The following is a 16,825-nucleotide window of genomic DNA, read 5'->3' as shown; positions in this document are numbered from 1 at the left end:
GAAGGCATCTGGGCTGTGCAGTGAGGGCGTGATTGGAGTGAAGAGGAGAGATACGTGACAAATAGAAAGTAAAAGTTGAAAAATCGGTCACACCTCTCCCACCAGGTGCACAGGCAGCTCCACGGTTTCTAGTGCTGGATCACTGCCTTCGCTTGGCTGTGGCCCCGCCCACTGACCTGAGGACTTCTGACTGCTGGCCACCATGGCTAGAAGGATTCAGAAATCACCGTATTTTGTTCCACAGGCAGATTTCTTCTCAACGGTGTGGGAAACAGGTACCCGGAACCTTAAACAAGATCCAAAGCTCCACAGTTTATCTGTGGACTGCTTTTTCTCTGCTTTTTTGGGGGGGTTGGCAGAGGAGTTTTCACTGTCTGTCTCTGCTTTCATCACCCCAAAACCAGAAGTCCAATTTCCGTCCTTTTTAAGTCAGCAATGTCTCCTTGTGTGACGTTGTGAGGTAACTAACTGGACCACATGGTCAGTTTAAACCACAAGGTCAGCAGTTCAAACTCACCAGCTGCTCCTTGGAAACCCTATACAGGGTGGCATTGTGAGTTGGAACTGACTTGATAACACAACAACAACACCAACTAGGATATTGATGTTTTTGCATTCCATTTCATTTTTGAGAACTTTCAATTTTCCTAGAGTCACACTTGGTGCATTCTGTGTTCTTCTATTTCATCCTCACTGGCTTTAGTGGTTTGTGTGTAAATTTGAAGATAGTGGCATTAGCTGGTATTCCCTATAGGCACATGGATATCATCTTATCACAGACAGTTTTGTACCTAATGACTGATCTGGATATGTTCTTTTTAACAATGAATGCAACACCATTCCTCTTTAATTTGTGATTCCCATCATAGTAAACCAAGTGGTTGTTAGATTCAAAATGGCCAATACCAGTCCATTGCAGCTCATTAATGCCTTAGATAGCAATATTTATGCTTTTCATTTCTTTTTTGACAATTTCCAATTTTTCTAAACTCATACTTTGTACATTCTATGTTCCGATTATTAATGGATGTTTGCAGCTGTTCCTCTTCATTTTGAGTTGTGCCCCATCAACAAATGAAAGTCCCACAGGCTTTACTCCCAAGGGCTTTACTCCATTCGCATCATCACTGTCAACTGTATTTGAGGAGGCAGCTCTTCTCCAGTCGCATTTTGAGTACCTTCCAACCTGAAGGGCTAATTTTTGGGCACTATATCTGACAGTGTTTCTCTGCTATTCATAAGGATTTCAGTGACTAAATGTTTGGAAGTAGTTTGTGACTCCTTCTTCCTAATCTGTCTTGATGTGGAAGCTTATCTGAAACTTGTCCACCATGGATGACCCTTTTGGTATTTAAAATACCTGTGGCATAGCTTCCAGAATCACAGTATCTCACAGGCCACCACAGCTGCATTTATTTCATTTGGTTTTCTATATTTTTATTGTAGAGGGTCTGTGCAGCCTTTCTGCCTAGTCTTCCATCTTGTTGCCTCCATTCCAGTATCTTTTACTTCCGTCTTTTCATGAAATTTCTGAAGCTCCCTCATCTGTATGCTCATGCCTGTGCCTTTGCCTCCTTTTCTCTGTCAGTCTTAAATTCCTTCACCCATCAAAGTCTATCCTGACCCATCTCACCGAAACTGGACATGATTTCTTCCATCTTTGGACTCTTGTAACACTTTAATTGTGCTTCTTAGAAGTATGGTAATTCGTATATTTGTCTTAACTGTTCACTGGACTAATTCCTTATAAGTAATGATCATGACTTCTTCATTTCACTTTCCCTGCAGCAAATCTGCAGGACTTAACACAAGATTTCTATTTAGTCACCATTGATAGCTCCCTTATGTTGGTCAATTTGTCACCTCCAAGGAAAATTCAATCTACTCAGATAATATAGACAGTTAACCATGCTGTCCATTACCTAACACATCTTTAACTCATCAGACCTTATTTGGCAGATGGCCTGTGAAACCTAGGTAACTGTTTTTGTTAAGTACCTTCAAGTCAATTCTGGCTCACAGCGACCCTGTGAAGGGTTTCCAAGGAGTGGACAGTGGGTTTGAACTGACCTTGTGGTTCAGACTAACTTTGTGGTCCAGTGCATTATCTTGCAGCATCACACCAGGACTCAAGATTTAATAACTGATAAATTATCTGAAATGCCTGTCTACATTAATTAAATCCTCAAAAATTGCTCTGCCACCTAATACTTTTTGTTCTTTTACTTCATTCCACGTGGAGACCATGATATAGAGCTTTCTGTTGTTGCTTTTGTTAAGTGCCATCAAGTCAGATCTGACCCATAGACATCTTGTATAGGGTTTGCGAGGAATGGCTGGTGAGCTTGAACTGCTGATCTTGCAGTCTAGTTGGAAGCTTGCAGCACCAGGACTCCTCTCTGATAATTAGATCATCACAAAATACAATGGGCTAAGCAATTCTGAGGAGTCCTTTTGTGGCACTGTGGGTTAATGTGCTAGACTGCAAGTTTGGTTTGAAGGTAAGGTCGGCAGTTCAAGCTCACCAGCCACTCCTCAAAAACCGTGTACAGTTTGCTATGAGTTGGAACCGACTCAAAGGCACTTAACAACAACAACAATCATTAGAGATAATCACTAGAGTCTAGGGAGATCCTGGAAAAGTATTTCTAAAGGATCAAGTAAGGAATGTAACGTTTTATTAACATTTTCAGATGCACAGGGCTTCAGGCTTCATTCACAGGGCCGGGATGACCCTGAATCTTGCATACAATAGGAGACTTTTGATTTAAAATGCGGTAGTATTAAGCATTAATGATGCATTATCCTGGTGTGGCACTTCAGGTTAATGTGCTGGACTGCAAAGTCGTTCAGACGAGTTTGTGGTTCAAACTCACCAGTGTCTTCTTGGAAGCCCTAGATGGGGTCGCTATGAGTTGGAACCGACTTGGCGGCACTTAGCAACAACAGCATCGTGGTGTAGTGCTGCAGAATAATGCACTGGACTGCAAGGTCAGCTGTTCAAACCCACCAGCTGCTCCTTGGAAACCCTACATAGGGTCACTATTAGTTGGAATCTACTTGACGGCACTTAACAACAACATACAGGTAATATTTATTTTAAATTCGGAAGTAATTGAATGCTTTACCAAACACTAGACTGTAAGAATTTACTGGTTATAATGCATATTCTATATTTGACAAGCACAGGTATGTTACGTTTCTTCAGACAATTGGACAGTAAGACTACTTTTTTTTTCTTGTGTAATATATATTCCTGAAAGTGCACATACTTTCACTAAGTTTCTGTGCTATAAATGCCCATATGACATTTTCATATTGACCGTTTGTAGTGGTGTTAAAATACTAGAGTTTGAAAAGTAATGGTGTTTGTATCAAGCCTTTTGCAAACAAAATAAATCATAGTAAGGTACATAAACATGGAATCTCCATGTTAGTAATCAAGATGTGGTCATTTATTAGGTGAGGTGAAATCTATAACACATTTTATTTTAAATGTGTTGACTAGTCACTAAATAAAAGATTGTTGTTGTTATTAAGTGCCTTCGAGTCGGTTATGACTCATAGTGACCCTGTATAAGGTTTCCGAGGAGCAGCTGGTGGGTTTGAAATGCTAATCTTGCAGTCTAACACATTGTCCTGCAGTACCATACCAGTACACCTAAATAAAAGATTTGCTGTCGTTAAGTGCCGTAGAGTTGGTTGTGACCCATAACAACTTTGTATAGGATTTCCGGGGATCAGCTGTTGGGCTTGAACTGCCGACCTTGTGGTTCAAACCGACTTTGCAGTTCAGTGCATTAACCCACAGCCCTACTGCAGGACCCCAAATAAAAGATGTTGTTGTTGTTAGATGCCATTGAGTCTGTACCGACTCATAGTACAGCAGAATGAAACACTGCCCGATCCTGGGCCAACCTCACTATCGTTGCTATGCTTAATGCTGCCACTTTGCCATTCCATCTTGCTGGGGGTCTTCCTCTTTTTCTCTGACCCTCCACTGTACCAAATATGATACCTTTCTCTAAATAAAAGATAAGCTTGTCTTTATTTTATGCTTTTCTATTTGGCTGTGCTAGTACTTTGAATGATCCTTTTTGTATGTATGCTGTCTAAACTATAAGATTATCAGAATGTTTTGACCTTTACTTTTTGCAATTAGAAAAAAATTATATTGCTCTCCTTTTTCATTTAAATATTTGTGCACAGTTTAATGAGCTAATAATTTTTATGAGTATTTGGCAACTTAATGTGCATGATTACATATTGAAAGTCTTAATAATGATTGTAATTTGATTAAGAACTGTAGGCTTGGGACATTGCAGGAAAGATCATCCCAGGGTTGCTAAGGAAACCAGTCTAGATTTTGATTCTTTACTGCATAAAGGATTCTGGAAAAGAGGGATCAAATATACAGCAATGCTGTAATGCTCTCTCTCTACTGATCTCCTTTGTGGAGTATGACATTTCCTCCTGAGTCCTCTTTCCCTTCATTTGCTTCCAGTGGATCAAGTGAGAGGGTGTATTCTCTGTACAGCTCTTATGCTGACTTCCTTTTCCTGGTTTCAGGTATTGAAGACTGAGGTCAGATTCTTCTCTCTCTCCCTCTCTGAGTATTACCATTAGAAGCCTTGGACAACCGTAGTGTCTTCTTTGATCACAGCGCTGAGATTATCATAGAAAGAAGAAACTAGGAGGGGAGCCAGTGGCAGGTGAATGTACCAGCATTAACCAAGCAGGGCAAGAAACTCAGACTCTCTGGAGAGGGGACTGAAATGAAAGCACAGTTGAGAGCTGAGGCTTCTCACCACTCTTTCATCTTTTACCATTCATTTTTAAAAATGAAGAAACAACAGGAGCAGAACCTGATTTGGTCCCTCCTTTTCTCTCATGCCTGCTGTGAGTTTCACTGGATAGACAGAAAGGAACTTGAAGTTGGGTGGTTGTGGTGGGGGTCTACTAATTTAAAATATGTTTTTGTTGTTGTTAAATGTTACTGAATCAATTCTGACACATAGTAACCCTGTATAGGATTTCCAAGAAATGTCTGGTGGGTTTGAACCACCAACCTTGTGGCTAGCAGTCTAGTGCTTTTACAGTGCCACACTAGGATTCCAATTTAAAATATAAAGAGCAGGAAAACATTTTCCGACTCTGAATTAACAGAATTGAGATTGTCTGCATTGTTAAATTAAAGAACAAAAGGGTCGACTGGGAGAGAGGAGCACTATCATCCTAAGTGAATTTTATGCTAAAAGCCTTTGATTTCTGTTGAGGAAACAACCACTTTTATTATTTAGAAGTAGTCTCAAGAGAATCCAGATTAAGCATTCAGTTATATAACAATATTAATTATTTCTTGTTGCATTTTTAGGGGGCTCTATAATGTCCTGATGTGGCACTGTGGTTTAATGGGCTCGACTGTAAGGTCAGTTTGAACTACAAAGTTGGTAGTTCAAACCCACCAGCCACGTCTCAGAAACCCTAGACAGGGTAGTTATGAATTGGAACTGACTCAACAGCACTCAATAACAACAGCATAGTGTCATTTAGGACTCCTGGTGTGGTGCTATTGGATAAGTACTGGATTGCAAACCATAGGTCGGCAGTTCAAACCCACCAGCTGCTCCTCGAAAACCCTATATAGGGTCTCCATGTGTTGGAACAGACTCAACGACACTTAGCAACAAGTAGTGTCATTTAATAAATCACACAGGGAAATATTAAGTCATCAAATGAAATTGATGTGTTTGCTCACTAGCAAGTGGAGTCAAAATTTATTTACAAGCCATCTCTCTCTTTACTCTTTGCTGTGGATGCTAATTTAGCACCTACCACAGGTAAATATTGTTGAACAAATGGAAGAGCCCTTATTTAATTTTAATTTTATTTCAAGATGGAAATGCACTGATGGGAGTATTCTGTAGGGTAGCGTTTTTCAGCAGTGGATCTACTGACATTTGATCCAGATGATTGTTGTGGGTGGCCGTCCTGAGTATTGTAGGATATTTAACAGCATTTCTGACATCTACCCACTCAGATGCTCACAGAGTTACGAAAATTAAAAATGTTTTAGATAGTTTCAAATGACTTCTGGGGGCAAAATCTACTCCACACCTCACTTGAATACCACTCATATAGGACAATTTGTCAACAATCATGAACTATATAAATAGTCTTAAGAAAAATTTTATGGGCGTGTGCCATGACTTGTTTATATGTACCTTCATTGTTGTAGTGATATTTATAATGGTGTAATACTATCAACTCAAAAATCCAGTTGGGGTGTTGGAGAAATAAATTATGGCACATCAGAAAATGGAACAGTTAATTATAATATATTATTGAATGAATAAGCCATATTTTTAAGAAAATCTAAGTGTTCTTAACAACAGTAACAACAAGAAACCCGAGGGAAGTGGTTGAATGCACCACTTTTGAATCAAACAGGATGGATTTGATTCCTAATCCTGCCAATCTAATAGCTGTGTCATATTGTACCTTCCAGTTGTTTTTGCAATGCTAAAATGGGAATAACAATACTTAATTTACAGGCTTTGTCGAATTAAATGAAACTACATATGAACCTGGTGTGGCACTGCAAATTAATGCGCTAAGCCACAAGTTTGGTTTAAACTGCAAGGTTGGCAGTTCAAGCTCACCAGCTACTCCTTGGAAACCCTATACACACGGTCGCTATGAGTAGGTACTGACTTGATGGCACTTAATAACAAGCAACATTATCAGAATGGTGGTCTTAAGAATATGTTTTCTCTTCTTTTATATATTTTTCCAAATTTTCCACATGAGTATATATGTGGTTACAAATTGGGCTGCGAAACTTGTGGTTAGCAGTTTGAAACTACCAGCCGCTCCACAGGAGAAAGATGAGGCTTTCTGCTCCCGTAAAGATTTACAGCCTTGGAAACCCTGTACAGGGTCGCTATGGGTCTGAACCAACTCCACGGCACTTAACCACAACAGCAACATATATTAAGTAGTGCTTAATATACTTAATAAGGAGCTCTGGTAGCCTAGTGGTTTCGATTCAGGCTGCTAACCTCAAGGTAGGCAGTTTGAAACTAACAGCCATTCTATGGGAGAAAGATGAGGTGTTCTGCTTCCATAAAGATTTACAGCCTTGGAAACCTTGTGCAGGGTCACTATGAGTTGGAACCAACTCCACAGTACTTAACAACAACAAGAATATTGGTGTTGCTTTAACTGATGTGCTTCCAAAGCCCAGAGACTTAACACAATAGAAGGTTCTTTCGCACTTTTTTGAAGCCCAACACAGGTCATCTTCATTGAAGATCTTTCTTTCCTTCCTGTCTCCACCACACTTAAATTTGATATTTCATCAAAATCCTGTCAGCACATGAGGGAGAGCGGAACTAGCAAATGAAATGGGAGGTTTTTGATGGGCTGGGTTTGGAAGATGCTACTCACATTTCATTGTCTTTCTAGGCTCTAAAACTCAAGTATGCAACTGTACTTAACTGCTGGGGAGGCCACCCCTAACTTATATTGCAGGATAGTTAAGTTCTGCTCCAAGGTGAACCTCCATCCCAAATTCCATTCAGTTGCTACATGTAGCTCAAAGACCAGGATCTTCAAGTGATGAACAGTCTTCTCCATTACAAGTCAGTACTCATATGGCAAGATTAATTGATGGGAGCAATAAGATGTGAGAGGAAGAATTGGTTGGGTTTAAGTATGGGATCAGAAAGGCATGGGGAAGAGGATTCTTGCAGTTCTGTTTACCACTGTTGAGAATTGATTGGACAAAAGGACTCTGGAGGCAGGAAGTTTCCTAAGGAGATTGTTACCTCCAAGTTCAAAAGTCTGAGGGTTACAGGGTCAAGGAATGGGGCCAGCACTGGCTACATAATTTTCAGGAGCCAGTGCAAAATGAAAATGGTACTTCACTCTAGGCCCATTGCCCCATTACTCCATAATTGGGCAACGCAAATGATTGCAACCTGTAGGAACTTAATATCTGGATCAGGGCGGGTGAGAGATATCTGCTGAGTTGCTTAGTGAACATGTCATGATGTTCTCTGCCTACAGTGAAGACAGCCAAGAATACTGCCCCAACTTGAGACACAGGAAGGTCTCTGACTCTACCCATATCTAGGCCCAGGTCTCCTCCAGGGATGGAATGAACTGAAGAACATGAGCCTCCTTGTAAACCTGACCTTGTGATAGCCCTGGGTAGAGGAGAGCATTGCTCATGAGGCCATGACAGGGAAAAACCAAGAACCTACCCTTCAAAAGCAGTGGGAGGCTGGACCCTGTATGAGCCAATGTATCTTACTTGCAAAACACAAATTCAAAGATAACCTTATTAAGAATTGTAAGATGATGTGGGGCCCTTCCCAGCCTGGGACTCTGTGTGACTGTGCTGGACTCAGGCCTAGGAAGAGGTGCTATGCCATGGCTTAAGCTGCAAGAATTACAGCAAATTATGGAGATGGCAAACTCCCCATGAAGTTCATTCCTTTTCCACTTAGTCTCCTAGCACTTTGCCCATATAACTCTTGTTTTTTATTCCATTATTGGAAGTTTTAATTTTTCCTCATATGTCTTCTTTCCATTAAACTGTGAAGTCTGTGGGGGCAGATGCCATGATTACCTCAGTGCCATCGTACTCCCTTTCTGTGGCATAGCTCTTAAAGCATGCGATAACTACTGGTTTGATGAATGTATGGGAGCACTGGCTGAATAGTAGTTAGAGCACTCAGCTGCTAACCAAAAGTTCAGCAGTTCAACCCTACCAGCTGCTTCTCTGCTTCTGTAAAAATTTCAACTTTGGTAAGAATCACTGTGGGGCAGTTCTCTGTTCTATAGTGTCACTCTGAGTGGGAATCAGCACGACAGATTTGGATTTTTGGTTTTATGAACCCCTAGAGTGAATGAGCAAGCTGAGCTGCAGAAAACATTCCAAGCCCCACTAAACCTTCTCCTTTCCTGCCACCTTCTCATCCTCCTCCCCTTTTCCTAACTTTATTCACCGACCTAACTGCTATGTAGCTTTTCACTTGGCACCTGCCAAGGCTTTTCTGCTCCTACTGTGACACTGGGCAGCCCTAGGGTGCTTGTGGGCTCCCAGCTCTGGGTAGTGGTGACTAATCAGGAAGCGGCCATACCAACAGGACAGCATTGACCAGGGTTTCCAGCACTTGTCACCTGCTCCCCACAGCCACCTCTCTGTGCATCCCTTCCCCTCTCTGTGTATACAAAGCTCCCATCAGGCTCCCTGCACAGCCTCTGCCCAGTCCAGCCATACACACTAAATGCAGGTCTCTGTATCTCAGGCTTTGTTCAGTGGCCTCCCATCAGGTTATAATATAATAGGCTTTTGTTGTTGAGTTACTGTTAAGTGCCATCGAGTCAGTTCTGATTTCTGGTGACCCTATATATGGTTTCCGAGGAACAGCTGTTGAGTTTGAACCACTGACCTTGCAGTTCAAACTGACCTTGAAGTCAAGTGCTTATCTTAGGTGCCATACCAGGACTCTATAATAGGCTTTACAGGTATTTAACTATTGATTGTACAGGAATACCTGTATGTAATATGGTGTTTACATAGTATCCAAATTGCATAATGTCCTATTTTACACAGCAAATTATGGATATTAAGTGGCATGTACCTGTATATAACAAGTGTAAGAAATATACAGTAAAACCTGTGAAAACTGGAACCTGTGTAAGGCAGAAACCAGTCAGGGAAGGAAAACGCAGACACTTTCCACTAACACTAGTGACAGAAAACTACATCCTTTCAAAGGCACTTGCAAGACCCGGAAAAAACATGGCAATTCTATTGAGTTCTGGTCCTCATAGGTTTTACTGTAATTGAGGATTCAGTCACAACTGCAAGTGGCCCAGGTACCATTACGAGTTTGTTGTTAAGTGTCATCGAGTTCAGACTTACAGCAACCTTGTATGGGTTTCCAGGATTGACTATAGAGAGTTTAAATTGCCAACCTTGTATTTATCAGTCCAGTACTTACCCTACAGTGCCACACCAGGACGCAAGGTCATATTAGGACCAGTGGTTTAACTAACAATGTTGAAATTAAAGGCCAAGGGCCCTTTAATTTCCTGATATATGATTGCCAGGTCACATGGTCAGATACAGGGCTACACTAATCCAGGCTATGAATGTTAGAAAAATGAAGGGCAGGGAACCAACCAACTTGTCTATTACTAGTTGTTGGAATTAGCAAGGTTAGGAGAAGGAAAGTGAATGAAAAAGATATCAACTCTGACTCTAAAATGACCAGTAGCACTGGGAAAAGAGTGATGATGTAATTAATTATGGCAACGTTGACACAAAGGAGATATAATCTGCTTTTCATATGTTTATTTTAAATGACATTGGTAATGTCTTTTTTAAAAGATAGAATGATTTTCTAGAGAGCATATAGAAGATCAGACTGGGATCTCTCTGATTTAGGTCTGGAAATGTAAACTAAACTATGTATATCATCCTGGTATGGTGCTGTAGGATAAAGTACTGGACTGCTAACCACAGGTCGGAGGTTAAAAACCACCAGAAGCTCCTTGGAAACTCTATACAGGATCACTGTGATTTGGAACAAACGCCACAGTACTTAACAGCAATATGCACAAAGTCTAGCACCAAACTTTTGATGAAAATAAGCACACCACCCCTACCACTACCATTTCCCCCCAAAGAACCGGAAGTATTTATGTTTATACTATAGTCTATACTGTAAGGAGTCTTGGTGTGGCACTGCAGGATACTGTCCTGGACTGCAAGGACAGTTTGAGCTTTAGGGTCGGTAGTTCAAAACCACCAGCTGCTCCTCAGAAGTTGTGAGTCACAACTGACTCAACGGCACTTAACAACAAACAGCAATCTATACTTTGGAGTCCTGGTGTGATGCTGTAGGAAAAGCACTGGACTGCTAACTCCAAACATGGTGGCTCAACCATACCAGCCACTCCTCGGAAGTCCTATACAGGGTCACTATGAGTCAAAACTTACTCAACGGCACTTAACAACAGTTTATACTTGCTTTCCAGAAACATTCTCCAAGATTGTCAGCTTATTATTATTATTATTTAATTATATATATATTTTATTGGAGTTTTGGTGTGGCACTGTAAGATAAGCACTGAACTGCAAATTCTGTTTGAACCATGAGGTTGGCAGTTCAAATTTACCAGGCATTCCTCAGAAAACTATTCAGGGTCTCTATGAATCGAAACAGACTGGATGACACTTAACAACAAAAAACAATATTTTTATTGGAATTAACCATTACAATAAAAGCTATTCAATCTTATGAGAAGTTTGCAATTATTTTAAAATAATCATGACCAGTCCTATTAACTGTTAAAATGGTATTACAAAAGACTGTGATCACAACTCTTTATGCTCTGAAGCTCAAAGAAACAATAGTGTTAGCAAATACATTTATTTACCTAACACTTCAGAATCCTCTGAACTTCTTGCTTTGAGTGCTTTCCTTTAGTGTAATCTGTCTTCTTGTATAGCCTTTCCTCTATTCATTTCTTTGTCTTGCATTTTCCATTTCCTGTTTCTTATATCCCATATCTGTCTTTCCTTTTAATCCCCAACTTCTCTCTTCTTTACTTTCCTATCCTCCCTGCCATCTCCTACCTTTCAACCTGCCTGTCTCTCTTTCCCTATCTTCTTTTCTCCTTCCTTTCCTTGCTCTTTCTGGTCTTACCAACATTAATACAAAGCTGACTTCACACTAAAAATAATTACCTGAAAATGAGTGTTTGCTCTCTGTTTTAAATTTTAAATCAAATGGATCTTGTATCTCTCTTTGTTGTTGTTGTTAAGTGCTATCAAGTTGGTTCTAACCCATAGAGACCCTGTATAGGGTTTCCAAGGAGTGTCTGGTGAGCTTGAACCTCTGACCTTGCAGTTCAAACAGACTTTTCAGTCTAGTACATTAACCCACAGCACCACACCAGGACTCCTGTATGTCTCTTAGGCCTCTCTCACAAAGCAACTATGTTTCCATTTTATTTCCATGTGGCTTTTAAAATTTAAAATCAGTTGAAATATTTATATTTCTTTAAAAATGCACAGATTTTAAATTATAGTTTAAAATGTTATCTCATGTGGCCCTTGGATATAATTTCTTCCCCTTGGGTCAACCCATCACAATATAAAAGGGATCCTGGGGGCTTGATGGTGGATTAGTGAGCAGCACTGTCCAGAGCACCACAAGCAATAACACAGACTATTGAATGAAGCTGATCAGGGGATGGTCTTGGAATGCTGAAATACATATAAAAGAATATTTATAAGTATTGAAGGCTTACTACTAGTGGGATTGTAGCAGAAGAAAGAAAAGTGGTGTTTTCTGAGTTGCAGCTGCCAGTGAGTCCCAGTGCAGCCATCTTAAGTGGGACTGAGCAGACACAGGAGCAAGAGAGAACTCCCATCACAGAAGTCTGACTAATCATCAGAGACAAAGGTGTAAACAATTTTTTTCTCATTCATTTACCTTTCTCTGTTTGTGCACTTCTACTCTAGTGACTACAGGGAGTGTCTGAATGAGTAGACACCCCTCAATCCCCAGAGGATTCTACTACACATGCTCATAGATGCGCTCAGAACAAAGAAGGTGGAAGAGTCAACAGGAACATCTTAAAATGGGAGAATTTTCCAAAACGCCTCTGGCCAGCCATGGGCTATTTCTCATTAGGAGAAATACCCAAATGGGTTTGAGGAAAGGGAGAGATGCAAAAAGTAAAGAGGCCAAACATCTTGAAATTTCTCAGGTGGCCTTGAAGGCGAGAGACCAGAAAGAAGAAGCTAAAGTCTTACTCATATTGTGGTACAGGTTTTTTTTTTTTTGTGTGTGTGTGTGTGGCAGTTATAGACGTTAGTGTCCAATCTGTTTTTTCTTTTTGGCCCCCCCCTTTTAACTTGGGAGGGTGGCTCTTTCTCACCCTATGTTACTCAAGAAGAGACAGCAATTGCAGAAATATAGCCAAGCTACAATCACAACCTATTAAAATCCAACCATCTGGGCAAGAACCAATATCAGCTGCTGTAAACTAGAGCATTGGAGATAGCCAACACTTGCTAAAATTACTCTGGGTTGATTAATAAGAGAAGTGTAAAGGGATGCCCCTCTCCTAATCACATCTACCAGGAGGCAATCAGAAAGCTTAATAATACACCAACATACATTCATTTAATTACTGAAAACATATCTAATTATTGGAAATATTCTAAAAACAGCATAAAATCTCAGCATATGTCCAGAAATGAGATAGAGTAGCTGAAACAAAATAGCAGTAGGTAGATCTATAATTCCTATTGGAAGGAGGGCAGGCTCTGGACCTGCCTGATAAGGAATATAGGAGAATGATAATGAAATGCATCCAAATGCTCCATAGATAGGTTGAGAAAAATAAGGAGGAAGTCAGGAAAGTGCTACAAGAATAATCAAATAAGATAGAAATAGCACTGGAAACAATTCAAAACCTGAAAAAAGAGGCCCAAATGATTAATAATAAAATATCAGAAATTGATAATACACTGGATGTAAGCCAGAATCAGTGAACTTGAAGACAAATCTCTCAATACTGCTAAGATAGAAGAACAAGCAGAAAAAAGAATGAAAAAATCTGAAGAAAGTGTAAGATTCATGTGGGACAACATGAGAAGGAATAACCTGAGGGCTATTGGAGTTCCAGAACAGGAAAGGATCACAGAAGAACACAGAAGAGATAGTTGAAGAGCTTTTGGAAGAAAATTTCCCTAACATCCTGAAAGACATGAAGATAAGTATTCAAGAATTTCAACAAGCCCCAAGAAGGATAGGCTCCAAAAGAAAATTGCCAAGACATATTATAATCAAACTTTCCAAAGCTAAAGACAAGGAGAGAATGCTGAAAGCAGCTAGGGAATAGAGAAGTGTTCTTACACAGGCAAGCAAATAAGATTAAGTTCTGATATTTCAACAGAAACCATGCAGGCAAGAAGACAATGGAGAGATAGGCAAAACTCTGTAAGAAAAAAAAAACTGCCAACCAAGAATTGTCTTCCCAGAAAAGCTGTCATTCAAATACGACAGTGGAATAAAAACGTTCCTGGATAAACAGAAACCAAGAGATTTTGCCAAAGCCAACCCAGCACTTCAAAACATCCTAAAGGGTGTTCTTTGAACTGAGAACTAACAAGAACAGAAAACAACCATAAACGTGGCAACACCACCGAGAACTTGGTTGACAAATGGAAAAATCAAGAACAGAACAACACTACAAGAATAAATTCAGAATATCTGGGAGGTCAGTGTATGACCAAAACAATTACAGTGTGAAAGAAGGGGAAAATATAGGAACAGAGATACAGGTGGTGAGGAGGCCAGTAGATTTCAGGATAAAACAGACTGTTTTAAATGGAGGAAGAAGTTAATAAAATATAGGGTAACCTCAAAGAAAATTGATACGTCACAACATATCAAGAAAATGAAAATCTAAGAACATGGAAACATTGAAACTATGAAGACACTGACAAGAAAGATCACAAAAAACATGAATTCAGTACAAGAAGGCATGTAAACCAAAGAAACCAGCAGCACCCCAAAAACCTAACATAATAACAGCAGTTAATTCATTCCTATCGATAATTATACTGAATGTCAATGGATTAAATGCACCAGTCAAGAGAAAGAGAGTGGTACAATGGATGAGAAACAAAATCATTCAATATACTGTCTGCAAGGGCCACAACTTACACACAAAAACAAAAACAGATTAAAAGTTAAAGAATGGAAAAAATATACCAAGCTAATTGCACAAAAACCGAGCAGGAGTGGCAATATTAATCTCTCATAAAATAAACTTTGAGGTGAAAACCAACATAAGAGACAAAGAAGGACATTATCTCGTGATTAAAGGGTCAGTTGAACAAGATGACATAACCAAGTGCCATTGGCTGCCAAAAGAACCAACAGATCCATTTTGGAAGAAGTGTAGCCAGAGTGCTCCTTGGAGGCCAAGATGGCAAAACTTTGTCTCTCATACTTTGGACATATTGTCAGGAGGGAGCAGTTGCTGGAGAAAGATATGATGTTTGGTAAGGTGGAGGGTCAGAGAAAAAGAGGAAGAACCCCAACAAGATGGACTGACCAAGTGGCAGCATGGCAACAATAGTGAGGTTGGCCCAGGATCGGGCAGTGTTTCGTTCTGCTGTGCATAAGGTAGCTATGAGTCAGTATCAACTCAATGGCACCTGACAACAACAACAATGAAAGAGCCCAAAATATATAAGGCAAACCCTAATAAAACTGAAGAAGGAAATATAAAATCTACGATAATAGTGGGAAATTTTAATATACTACTTTCAAGAAAGGATAGAACAACCAGAAAGAAACTCGACAAAGACACAGAGGAACCAAACAATGCAATCAACCAACTTGACCTCATAGATGTGTACAGAGTATTCAACCCAACAACAGCACAATGCACATTCTTTTCGTGCACATGGAACCTTCTTCAGAATAGACCATATGTTAGGTCATAAGCCTTCATAAATTTGCAAACATGAAAATACTATAAAACATCTTGTTAGATCACAATGCTATAAAATTAGAATTTAACAATAAGAAGACCAAGAAAATAAAGTCAAATACATGGAAACTGAATAACACTCTGTTTAAAAGCTACTAGGTACTTGTTATTGTTGTTGAGTACTGTCGGGTCGGTTCTGACTCATAGTGACCCTGCACAGAGTTTCTGAGGCTGCAAACCTTTATGGGAGCAGAAAGCCTAATCTCTCTCCCGTGAAACAGCTGATAGTTTTGAACTGCTGACCTTGATGTTAGCAGCCTGATTCGTAACCACTATGCTACCAGAGTAGTTCAAATAAAAAGTGAAGTTAAAAAATTCCTAGAAACAAATGAATGAAAACACAGCATACCAAAATTGTTGGGACACAGCAAAAACATTGCTGAGAGGAAAATTTATTGCAATAAATGAACACATCCAAAAAGAAGAAAGAAATAATATCGACGCATTAGCACAACATCTCCAATAATTAGAAACAGACCAGCAAAGTAAACCTACAGTCACCAGAAGAAAAGAAATAATATAGATAGAAAACTGAAAAACGATTGAAAGAATCAATAGGACAAGAAGTTGGTTCTTTGAAAGGATTGATAAAATTGACAAACCAATAACAAACCTAAAACAATAAAAGAGGGAGAAGACACAAATAACATACATTAGAAGCCAAATGGGCGATGTCACAACAGAACCAAAGGAAATCAAAAGGATAATACCAGAATACTATGAAGAGTTGTACTCCAACAGTTTTGAAAATCTATAGGAGATGGATGCATTTTTAAAGAAAATATGACCTACCTAAACTTATACAGAGTGAAGTAGAAAATGTGAACAGACCTATTACAAAAGAAATTGATCTGGTCATTAAATAATTCCAAACCAAAGAAAGTCCAGATACAGATGGCTTTACTGGTGAGTCTTACCAAACATTCAGGGAAGAGCTGTTACCAAGTCTACTCAAATTATTCCAGAATGTAGAAAATTATGGGAAACTTCCTAATACATTTTCCTGAAATAAGCATAACCCTCATACCAAAATCAGGGAAGGACGTCACTAAGAAAGAAAACTATAGACAAATATCCCTCATGAACACAGATGCACATATTTTCAACAAAATCCTAGCCAACAGAATTCAACAACACATCAAAAAAATAATACATCATGACAAAGTGGGATTCTTATCAGGGATGCAGCCTGGCTCAATATTAGAAAAACAATCAATGTAATCCGCCA

The 16,825-nt window shown here is 39.6% G+C and overlaps 1 protein-coding gene across 1 annotated transcript in view; it reads left to right on the top strand.

Annotated features, from left to right (window-relative positions):
• PDE11A (phosphodiesterase 11A) overlaps positions 1 to 16,825 on the top strand; it is a 747,671-nt gene that overhangs the window by 40,426 nt on the left and 690,420 nt on the right. The window lies entirely within an intron of this gene.

Source organism: Chrysochloris asiatica, unplaced genomic scaffold (genome assembly GCF_000296735.1).
Source record: "Chrysochloris asiatica unplaced genomic scaffold, ChrAsi1.0 scaffold00094, whole genome shotgun sequence".
Lineage (NCBI taxonomy): Eukaryota > Metazoa > Chordata > Mammalia > Afrosoricida > Chrysochloridae > Chrysochloris > Chrysochloris asiatica.
Note: the sequence above shows the minus strand (reverse complement) of the source record. Positions and strands in the feature narration are given on the sequence as shown.